Below are 12,224 nucleotides of genomic sequence, written 5' to 3'. Positions count from 1 at the left end.
CTGATCATGTGTGGAATGAGATGGAGAGACGCACTGCAGAACGTCCACATCCACCAACGACCCTCCAGCAGTATCCAGCCGTGCGGGTGGAGCAATGGAACACCATAGCACAAGAACTCCTTATCCACATAGTTTCCACCGTTGAAGAACGTTCAAGGATATGCACTGCCATCTGTGGTGTTCACCCAATGAAGAACCATGTTTTATCTTTTGTATTTCCATGAGGTCATCATAAATCGCTGCTATTGCACTGTAATTATAGTCCTTGCATAAAACTGTAAAGTCTATTCGTCTCATTGCGGTTTTCTTCTAGATACCTTCTCAGGATGCTATATGGTAGTTCTTTCCATGTATGATCCAAGTTTCATCGTGTTATGTTGTCTGTCAGTGACACGTCATAAGAAATTTCCATGCGTCCTTAGGTTTTTCACACCAGAGTTTATGCAGTGTCTATCAAGAATATTGTTGGCCGAAAGCTTCCTTATTTGACAATCTTTTTGTTGTGCCTCTCTGCAACTCAGCATCTCTGCTATTTGGTGAGTAGCAATATATCCTTTTCACAATATCGTCAAGAATATTGTTTGTCATTTATAGTATGTTAGTAGACGAATGCAGCATCGGTCAGAGACAGGGATAACAATACGCTTGACATAAATCCTCAGTTTTCCGTTAGATAATGTAGGTAATTACAATGCCCTCCTTCTTATGTGTGGCATTGTAGCGAGGAGGAAACGACACTGCCTTCGTTCTCTGGTTTCTGTATTGCTGACCTGGTATCTTGCTGCTTCGGTTGTCCCAAATCGCAGTAGTAGCTCTCAGGCACCAGGTTCAATTCAGGTTTGTGCTCCTGCTGTCGGGATGCCAGTTGTTGAAGGCTCTGAGCACTATGCGACTTAACCTCTAAGGCCATCAGTCACCTTGAACTTAGAACTAATTAAACCTAACTAACCTAATTACATCACACACATCCATGCCCGAAGCAGGATTCGAACCTGCGACCGTAGCGGTCGCTCGGTTCCAGACTGTAGCGCCTAGAGCCGCACGGCCACTGTTGAAGGTTAACTGCGTTTTGTAATATAATCGTTTTAATGAAGAAGGTTTTAAAACACGCGTCAGAGCCTTTCAAATATGACAGCTTTTGGCTGCGCCGTTACACTCAACACTTTAGAACACCGTTATCACTTTCAATACTCCTTATAGATACCGCCCACGATACGTGGCGTTCACTGGTAATTAATACCGTTCACTTTATATCTTGTTTATCACCTCTATATTTGTGATAAATGGTGCATTCTGCTGCTACTGCCTACTCACGACCGTCCTCTTGGAGCCGCCTCTGGCCACTCGACCGTGCGTTTTGAGTGGCGCCTTGCTACTAACTTAGCACCGTCTTCCCGACGCACAACAGAGACCCCACCTTTATCCTCTCCTACGCATATAGATATCAAAGCTCTCTGCTAACGGGCGTTTAGATCTCTGTTGCCAGCCGGATCTGACGTCACGTTTTCGGACAGTGTGACGGAAGTTTGCCTCGGAACATTTTATCAGACTGTAAGATCCTACTCCCAAATAGTCGGATCTTGTCCCTACTAACGCTGCACAACATTGCCTCTTAAAATGTTATCATTAATGCTCCTTGCTGACGCATAATTGTCAGATGGACATGTATCCGGGCTGCTACATTCCCGAGCGTTGACATCCCTCAAAGGTTCATAAATGTGCGTAATAATTAGCATAAACACGTGAAGGGAATGCACGTATGCATTGCATAATGTCAGGATTCAAGGAGTTGAAGTGCCGGATTACGCCGGCCGGTGTGGCCGTGCGAATCTAAAGGCATCAGCTTGGAACCGCGTGACCGCTACGGTCGTAGGTTCGAATCCTGCCTCGGGCATGGATGTGTGTGATGTCCTTAGGTTGGTTAGGTTTAAGTAGTTCTAAGTTCTAGGGGAATGATGACCTCAGATGTTAAGTCCCATAGTGCTCACAGCCACTTGAACCATTTGATTTTGCCGGATTACACGGCCACAGTATATGTTGGACGTGTTCACGACGTTACAGGGGATGAATGTACTCGTTATATCACTGCAGAGGGCACTCGGCTGTAACTTTGCAGTGACCACAAAGTTTGGCACCCCTGGGGTCGGGACGAATTACTGTGCTGGAGAGACGGGCGCGCCGGGATTTGGGACCAGCCGGCTGGCAGAGAGGGACTTTTAATTACTGCCCGCCTGCCGGCCAGAGGCCTCTGAAGTCTCCGGTTCCGCAGGCCGCGCACCAGATTTATACAGTGTGTATCAGCGAAAATTCGTTTCGCAGACTGTAGCATTAATCGCTAGCTGTTAGTTGAGCTTCCGATGGGTGGACATGAAACAGAAAAAAAAGTTCTTTTAGCATTGAGGTGACTACTCTCTCTTTTTATAATAGCTTCTTATTATCAACTTTCTGTAACATTACATTCTTTCCCGGTTCCTTATGTAGGACATTTTCTATCCCCATTTAAAATAAGCTGATGGCTTATTTCTGCATATTCTAGTTCCAGAACGCACATGCCATAACCTTCAGCAGACCTTGAGGAACAAGCATTGTATCCCAAGAAACGTTCACTCTATATCGATTTCTGATATATCAGCGCATGCTCCGCTGAACAGTAAAATTCTCGTTCTAGAAACAAACCCCCAAGCTGTCGCTAAGCCACGTTTTCGCAATTATCTGATTTTCCGGGAATACTAGTCTTGCATGGTTCGCAGGAGAGCTTCTGTGAAATTCCGGAGGTAGGAGATGGCGTACTGACGGAAGTAAAGCTATGACGAGGGGTCGTGAGCCGTGCTTAGGTAGCTCTGTTGGAAAATTTTCCGAGTTCGAGTTTCGTTCTGGCACACAGTTTCAATGTGTTACAAAGTTTCTCATCAGCGTACACACTGCTGTCGACTGAAAAACTTATTGTACAACGATTTCTCTCTTCATCCCGTTTCATCTTCTCTCTTCGGGTTTCCCGTTTTTTTACTGTTGTGATTACTATCTTGTCTCAATACAATGTAAGTAAATAAAATGAGGAACGCTTCAAACCAATTCAATGTATAAATCACTTAAATATGTGTAAATCTCTACGGTTATTTGAATGTGTCTCGTCATCTTCACACCATGCAATTGTTATCACCACAGTTTAATTAGAATCTACACTTTATCGGTTTTCTGTCTCGAAGTTCTTTTCCAGTACATGTTATATCATTCTGACCCTTCTCTGTATTCCCCATACGTTCCTCTCCTCATCGATTGTACCAATAACTTTCTCCTTTCTTACGTTATTGGTCCACGTAGTCTTCAAAACCCTTCTACAGAGTGTTCGGAAATTAGCCTTACAAACTTCTGTAGAGGGGAACGAGTACACAATGTTTTAAACAGGGACCAATGTCCAGAAACGTAGGCGTTTCCGTTCCGCGACTGTCCAGTTCTGATGTTTAACTCATTCACGTCTGCTTGAGCAATTGACTTAGACGTGACGCGGTACAGTTATTAGATAACAATTCCAAATCGAAGCGTTACGCAACATCCATTTACCAATTAAGGACATTTGTTTGTGTTGACACTTTAACATTAAGTATTTGTGTTACACATTCTCCATGCCATCTGGTGTCTCTTCCGTCTCTACTGCAGCAGCTGGAACGCGTTCCAGCATATCTTTCTCTGTCTCTACAGCAGTCACGTGAATTAAACCTCGCGTACAAACGCATAAGAAGTAGTATGTAGGACGTAGGACACGTCATTCTGTCTGCTATATAGTATACCAGGATAAGGAACTATGAGACTTTTCTCTTTCCCTAAGTAAACGTGGACTGTGCTACGCATCTGAACTGAGTCGTACAACGGAAATGGGACGTTTTCGGACTTGGGTTCCTATCCGGAATATTATGTACCACTACCCTCTACAAGTCCTAGAAGTTAGTAACCGGAATTTCTGAACACCCTCTATAGCACCGCATTTAAAACGCATACATTCCCTTAATGTCACTTTCATACAATACTCTTTTATGTATGGCCTGCAATATCGTTTTCGCCTGTACTAGTTTTCTTTTCATGTCTCGTTAGAATTGTCTCATTCCTTTACCTTTACGGAAGTCAAACAACGCAGTTAACAGTTTTCTTTTATAGTCTTCCTTATATTATCAGTTAGCTGTGAAGTTGTCTTTGGGATAGTTTTGGCACTTAGCTGCCCTTGCTCTCTTCGGGATTCCGAGAAGAAGACACGCAGTGAAACGTGATGGCGACAAATGTCCGAATAGTACCAAAGAGGCTGAGTACCTTATCGCCAGCATCTCACGGACGAATCCTCTGAGTCTCACAAGATGTCACTCCAACAGAAACTGTGGTACGATGATTCGGAATTATCGTAGGATCTGAAGACCAGGCGATGACAGGACCTACACACTTCTTCTCGCCGCTAAAGACTTTGTCTCCAACTATTTACGAACCAGTTATTTCAGAAACTATTGCCACTGCACAAATGTGCTTTAGCGGCCCCAGCAAGGGAGATGAATTTTACATAAGGTAATTTTAAAAGAGACTGTAGCGCCTAGAACCGCTTGGCCATCCCGGCCGTCCTACACAACATTTTATTATGGAAGTAGGTTGGTTTTACAGTATTACTGTACACCATATTATTTCCCACTCTTTTAATTACAAAATCCTATGTTTATGCGTAAGCTCCGTCCACTGCGATGGCCTTACGGCGCCCTACTGTGAGGGCTTGTATGCCCGAATCACAGTACTCAACTGATCGATATCGTAGCCAACGTCTTTCTACATCGGTAACCTTTCCTCATCCACGTGCTGCTTCCCGCACAGGCACCCTTCATTGATCCAAAATGGTGGAAATCGGAAGATGTGAGATGAGGTGGGCGAGGAACACCAGTCCTATGGAGTTTTGTTCAAAAATGGCTCTGAGCACTATGGGACTTAACATCGGAGGTCATCAGTCCCCTAGAACTTAGAACTACTTAAACCTAACTAACCTAAGGATATCACACACATCCATGCCCGAGGCAGGATTCGAACCTGCGACCGTAGCAGTCGCGCGGTTGCGGACTGAAGCGCCTAGAACCGCTCGGCCACCGCGGCCGGCTATGGAGTTTTGTGAGCTGCTCTCAGGTGTGCAGTACAGTATGAGGATTTGTTAGGTAGAACGAGAAATTCACTTACATTTTGTGGCGACGAACACGCTGCACCTGTCAGCGGTTGACCGGCGATCGTGAGATTGGACGGTTTTCCGTGAAACTGTTGCGATGATGACAGACGCCCCGCCCAACGACTCGCCGTGGTTTTGTTCACTGCCAATCTCCGGAATGTAGAAGACCTACTGGCGGAAGTAAAGCAATGAGGAGGGGTCGGGAGCTGTGCTTGGGTACCTCTGTGATAGAACACTTGCCTCTGAAAAGCAAAGTCTCCGAGTTCGAGTCTCGCTCCGGCACATAGTTGTAATGCGTCACGAAGTTACGTATCAGCGCACACTCTGCTGCAGAATGAAAACCTTATTCTGTATCGATTATTGGTGTGACGTCACGTGTGCTGGACTGCTGTTGAAATTACTCGAAATATTTTATACAATTTTAGTCTTCAGTTACTTATTTTAAAGTTTATTTGTAATAATATTTGCTGTAAAAGTAACTTATTAGTGGATTTTCAGTAATCTCTGACTCTCTTCCTGTGTTATTGACTCGAGTGATCCGTTATTCGTGAGTGTGCTTACGTTGTGCGTCCAAGCATCACGCCTGAGCAGTGTGTTTACATTTTACGGCGTGCAGTGGCAGCTGTAGCGGTTATGAAGCTAAGTACTGACTATGTTATTTATGCATTCTTATGCAGTTATTATATTTAGTAATTTTCAGCGGTGTTTCGTGCTGTTTTTGGCGAAATAACGATTTAATAAACTTTTGGAAACGTTCGATCGATGTGTGTTTAAATAGTTTTCTGTGCGTTGAAGTCGTTTAGAAATTTCATGCTTTAGTTTTCAGGTGACGTTTCTTATTGTTCCTAGTGAAATATTTCAGCAAAATTCTCATTCACCCTTTTAACTTCTTTGAGTCTCTAGTGGACCCTTGAATTTTTGGTTTTAGCTAACAATTTTGTGAAGTTTTGTTGGTATTGGTATTGGTTGTGCTTTAGTAGTATTAATACAAGTTGTTACTTTCTTAGTAGAGAGAGAATTTGGAGACCGCTTTTGTCAGTTCTATAAAAAATGTTACTAGTGCAACTGAACTTAGGTAAAGTAGTTGTATAGTGTTTCTCAGTAACTGCAAAATATTTCCATGAGTGAGAAGTGTGGGCTCTTTCGTAGATTTGTGAGTAGTGGGTTACGGTGTGGGATTTGTTCAAAGTATTTTTATTGGAGGGAAAGGCAGTAGGGAAGCCAGTGGGAATTCTAGCGAGTTCCTCTCCTGGGAATGCAGAAACTTGATGTAGAATTAACTTGGTAGAGGAGCAGGAGCGTAAGATCTGTGTCCTTCAGTTGCAGTTACAACTCGCAAAGGAGGAACTAGGTAGGTTGAGGAGGTTGAAGGGTGCTGGGAAATGGGAAATGGCAGCTGGCAAGAAGGCAGCTATAAGCAGGAGGTATTCAGACAGTTATAGTTTGCTTATGTGAAATAGACTTCACCAAATGTCAGAGATGATTGTAGAGGACCCTCTTGTAGCTGTAGGTGTAGGGAACATGTTAGGAGGCCTAGATCAGTTGAAAAATCTAACAGAAAGAATAAGGTTAGGCTGCTAGGTAGTTCGCACGGTATAGGTGTGGGCCAGCAGTTGCAGGAAGTGTTGGGGAGTGAGTACCAGGTCACCAGACTTCTGAAGTCTAGCACAGGGTTCGCTCAGTTGACTGAAAGCATAGGGGAGTTATGTAGGGATTTTACGAAGGAGGTTCAGATAGTCAGGTACTGGGTAGAGCACGGATAGGGACGGGGAATATAGCCACTCAAACTGGTGACACTAATGTGCATTTCGTGTAACTGTTTCAGCGTCATAATCGGCCTCATCTTAATGCGGCTGGTAGGCGCGTTAACATGGGGCTGGAAAAGGCATTGATGGCAGAGGGCATGGGCCACATTTCGGTGGTGCCAGTTGAGTTTATCAGTAGATCGGGTTTTACTAGTCTTGGGCTGCACGTCAATAGGTATGGGAAGGGGGGACAGACAAAGCTTATAGGTGACAGTGTAGTGGTTGGTCGTGGTATCACACATGGAAAACTTCCTGTACTAGTTGGTGTTAGAGCTGCACCTTTTTTAGGTTAAAGTCAGCCGATAGGTAAACCTGCTTAAAGGATGTCCCTCTAACCAAAGGATCACCTTCGGAGGACGTCATGTTTCTAAGTAGAGAAGTAAAAAACATATTTCATCAAAATATGAGAGGTATTAGAGATAAAGTTATTGACCTGCCTATAGTTGTTGACTCTGAAATTATTAGTATATCGGAGCAACACTTAAATAATTTGACAGTTGAGGGGATTGTTTTATCAGGATACAGATTAGCTGCCTGTGTTTCTAGGAGTTCCTTGTGGGGTGAGAGAGTGGCCATGTACGTAAAGAAACGGTAGTCCATTTGAGTCCGTAGATGTATCACACGGCACTGCACTGATCAGATGTTTGAATGTTGTGTAGGGGCAGCTGAATTTAGTGAAACTAAACTTCTAATTGTTGTTTTTATAGGTCCCCTGACTCTGACTTCAGAGCATTTCTGCCCAAGCTACAGAGGGTTCTTGATTCACTTTATAGGAAGCACCAGAAGTTAGTTATATGTGGTGACGTCAATATTAATTTTGTATATGATGGTGCAAGAAACATGATGTTGGTAGATCTCCTAAATGCATATGATCTGATGCAGACTGCCTTTTTCCAACTAGGGTGCAAGGGAACAGTAGCACAGTCATAGACAAAGTTTTAATTCATTCTTCATTACTAAATAGGCGTTCTCTTAGTAAAAGGATGAATGGCCTTTCGGACCATGCTGCCCCAATTTTAACAAAGGCTTTTGTACTCAAACAAATGTCACATATAATTACAATATATAGGAAAGTTAATCCAACGGCCACAGAGAGTTTTTTAAACCTCATCAAAGAAGAAGAGTGGCAGGATGTTTATAGTGCCGGTATTGTAGATGACAAATGTAATGCTTTCCTTAACACATTTCTCATGCTCTTTGAGAGATGCTTTCCATTAAACGTTCTAAACGGTGTACTAGCAGTAAAAGGCAGCCTGGGTGCCTGACTAGTGGGATAAGGATATTATGTAGGAAAAAGTTGGAATTATATCAAAATGTTAAAAGTAGTCACAATCAAGCTTAGGTAACCCATTACAAACATTGCTGTCAGGTGCTTAAAAATATAATCAGGAAGGCAAAGAGTATGTGGGACGCTAATAGAATAGCTAATTACAGGATAAAATTAAAACCATATGGTCAGTTGCGAAGGAAGTGTTTGGTCAGCAGCACAAGGTCGACGATATCAGGTCAGTTCGTAGTAAAAATATTTATATTGATGATAAATCAGAAATATGTACAGTATTTAACAATCATTTCCTGAGTATTCATGGTGAATTAACCAAAAATTTAGCTTCTACAGGGAATCAATAAGTCTCTTGGTAAATGTCTTTCTGAGATTGATGTCTGAAATAATCTTCAGTAATGGGAGATTGAGCCAATAATTAAATCATTGAACACGAAGGACTCTTATGGATATGATGAAGTGCCCAGCAAAATATTAAAGTACTGTGCTGCATATGTTGACCCTGTATTTAGCCATATTACTCTGCTGCATATGTTAACCCTGTATTTAGCCATATTTTTCATTTTTCCTTTAGAAATGGTCTGTTTCTTGAACGATTACTCAGTAGGGAAGTCGCTTTATAAAATGGAAGAAAGAGATATGTAGACAATTTTAGACCTATGTCTGTGCCCTCAGTGTTTGCTAAAGTTATTGAAAAGCCAGTGTATGTAAGGATAGTTGATCATTTTCTTATCACACGATTTGCTATCAAATGTACAGTTCGGGTTTGGAAGTCGTTTAATAATTGAAAATTCTATATTCTCTTTTATCTGTGAAGTACTGTTCGGGTTAAACGAAAGCTTTTGAATGCTAGGCATATGTTCTGATTTAACTAAGGCGTTTGATTGTGTTGATCACGAAATATTGCTCCAGAAGTTCGACCATTATGGAATAGAGGAGTAGCTCACAATTGGTTCACCTCTTACTTCAACAACAGACAGCAAAAGGTCATTATTCATAGTGTTGAGAATGGCTGTGACGTGGGGTCTGAGTGGGGTACGGTCAAGTAGGGGATGCCCCAGGGATCAGTGTTGGGTCCACTCCGGTTCCTTATTTATATAAATGATATGCCCTCTAGTATTACAGGTAACTCAAAAATATTTCTGTTTGCAGATAACACTAGCTTGGTTGTTAAGGATGTTGTGTGCAACACTGGCATGGTTTCAAATAGTGCAGTTCGTGACTTAAGTCCATGGATTGTAGAAAATAAACTAACGCTAAATCACAGTAAGACTCAGTTTTCACAGTTTCTAACACATAGTTCAACAAAACCTGACGTTTTGAATTCACAGAATTGCCATATGATTAGTGAAACTGAACAGTTAACATTTCTAGGTGTTCAGATAGATAGCGTGCGGAGCCCACATTCAGGACCTTGTTCAAAGACTTAACGCTGCCATTTTTACTGATCGAACGGTATCTGAAGTGAGCGATCATTCCACACGAAAATTAGCCTACTTTGCTTATTTTAATTCCCTTATGTCGTATGGTATTATTTTTGGGGTAACGCTTCCTATTGTAAAAGGATATTTTTGACTCAGCAGCGGGTAGTTTGGGCAATAAGTGGTGTAACTTCACGAACCTCTTGTTGACCCCTGTTCGCGAGTCTGGGTATTTTGACACTGGCCTCTCTCTATATGTATTCCTCACAGTCATTTCTTCAGAACAATATTAGCTTATTCCCAAGAATAAGCAGCTTTCACTTACTTAATACTCGGCATGAATCAAACCAGCATTTGGCTCGGACTTACTTAACTGTTGTTCAGAAAGGTGTGCAGTATACTGCTGCATCCATTTTCAGTTAAACTACCACTAGAATTAAAAAATCTTAGCAGTAATCTACGTCCTTTTAAATCATTCATTTAAACTTGTGACTTGACTTTTTTCCGGTTCATAAACATTTTATTTTTATCTATTATTACTTTTGTGTTGTAATTTCATGTACTGACACATTCCATGACCTTCGAGATTTGCTCCTCAGTTTGGCCTTACGGAACTTGACGCGTAAATAAAGTAAAAAACATTTTGGGAATACCTATGATTATCTGTGGTTTTCCGCCAAAGGAAACTCAATAACTGTTCTGTGCATGGTACACCCCTCCGTTACAGACGCCATTTTGAAGGCTACATATGTTGAGGTGACAAGAGTCATGGGACAGCGAATAGCCTCGCGTACACTAGGGATAAAAGGGCAGTGCATTGGGATAGTTGTCATTTGTAAACAAGTGATTCATGTGAAAAGGATTCCGACATGATTATGGGAGCACGCCGAATGTTAACAGACTTTGAACTCGATAATTGAAGCCAGACACATGGGACATTCCATTTCTTAAATTATTAGGGCAGTCAGTATTCCGAGATCCAGGGTGTCAAGAGTGTGCGGAGAATACCAAAAGTCAGGTATTACCTCTCACCACAGATAACGCACTGGCCAACGGCCTTCACTTAACGACCGACAGCAGAGGCGTTTTCATGGGGTTGTCATTGCTGACAGAGAAGCAACACTGCATGAAATAACAGCAGAAATCAGTGTGGGACGTACGACTAACGTATCCGTTAGGACAGTTCGGCGAAATGTGGCGTTAATGGGTTATGGCAGCAGGCGACCGACGAGTGCCTTTGCTAATGACGCGACACCACCTGCAGTGCCTCACCTCGGCTTGTTACCATACCAATTGGACCCTAGGCGACTGGAAAACCGTGGTTGGTAAGAGCTGGTGGTACTGTTGGAGTGTGGTGCAGACCCCACGAGGCAATGGACCCAAGTTGTCGAAAAGGCAATGTGCAAGATGGTGGTGATTCCATAATGGTGTGGGCTATGTTTACAGGAAACGGACTGTGTCCTCTGGTCCAACTGAACCGATCATTGACTGGATGTAGTTATCTTCTGCTGCTTGGGTACCGTTTTCAGCCATTCGTGGACTTCATGTGCCCAAACAACAATGGAATTTTAATGGATGACTTTGCGCCATGTCACCAGGCCTCAGTTTTTAGAGATTGGTTTGAAGAACTTTCTAGAAAATTCGAACGGATGGTTTGCCCACCAAGTTCACCTAACATGAATCCCTTAGTACATTCATGTGATATAATCGAGATGTCAATTCATTTGCAAAATCCTGCACCGGCAACACTTCCGTAATTATGGACGGCTATAGAGGCAGTATGGCTCAACATTTCTGCAGAGGACTTCCAATGACCTGTTCAGTCGATGCCACGTCGAATCGCTGCACTATTCCGGGTAAAAGGTCCGACAAGTGTTAGTAGGTATCCCGTGAATTCTGCCATCTCAGTGTACAGCGCCGGCATCTATGTGAACTTCACGAGACTATAGGGGTCGAAGCGGGAATATTGACGATGTTCCACAACAGATTCCGCATTTTTTCAACCGGAATTGTTCGAGAAAAAATATGTGTTTCATTACTTATTGAACATCAGATGGCTCTGAGCACTATTGGACTTACCTTCTGAGGTCATCAGTCCCCTGGAACTTAGAACTACTTAAACCTAACTAACCTAAGGACAACACACACATTCATGCCCGAGGCAGGATTCGTACCTGCGACCATAGCGGTCGCGCGGTTCCAGACTGTAGCGCCTAGAAACGCTCGGCCACCCCGACCGGCTATTGAACATCCATCGTATATATGTACAGAAACACATTATTCAGAGTTTCTTTGGAGAGCAATTGCGAAAAAAGGAATAATAATGAGGGAGAGTAAGGCTCGGATTGAGGATGGATGGGAAATGAAGTGGGCTATCCACTTTCATATGAATCGTGACCCCATTTGCCTTAAGCTGGGGAAACAACGGGTTTGAAACCCCATTCTTTCGAATACAAATGCAATTCCTTTCTACGGAGGAACCGCACTCCGTTATCATGAAGATATGAAAGCTGATGCATCTGTGGATTACT

Source organism: Schistocerca serialis, chromosome 4 (genome assembly GCF_023864345.2).
Source record: "Schistocerca serialis cubense isolate TAMUIC-IGC-003099 chromosome 4, iqSchSeri2.2, whole genome shotgun sequence".
In the NCBI taxonomy this organism is placed as follows: Eukaryota; Metazoa; Arthropoda; class Insecta; order Orthoptera; family Acrididae; genus Schistocerca; species Schistocerca serialis.
The sequence above is the reverse complement of the archived record's forward strand: the minus strand, read 5'-3'. Positions refer to the sequence as shown.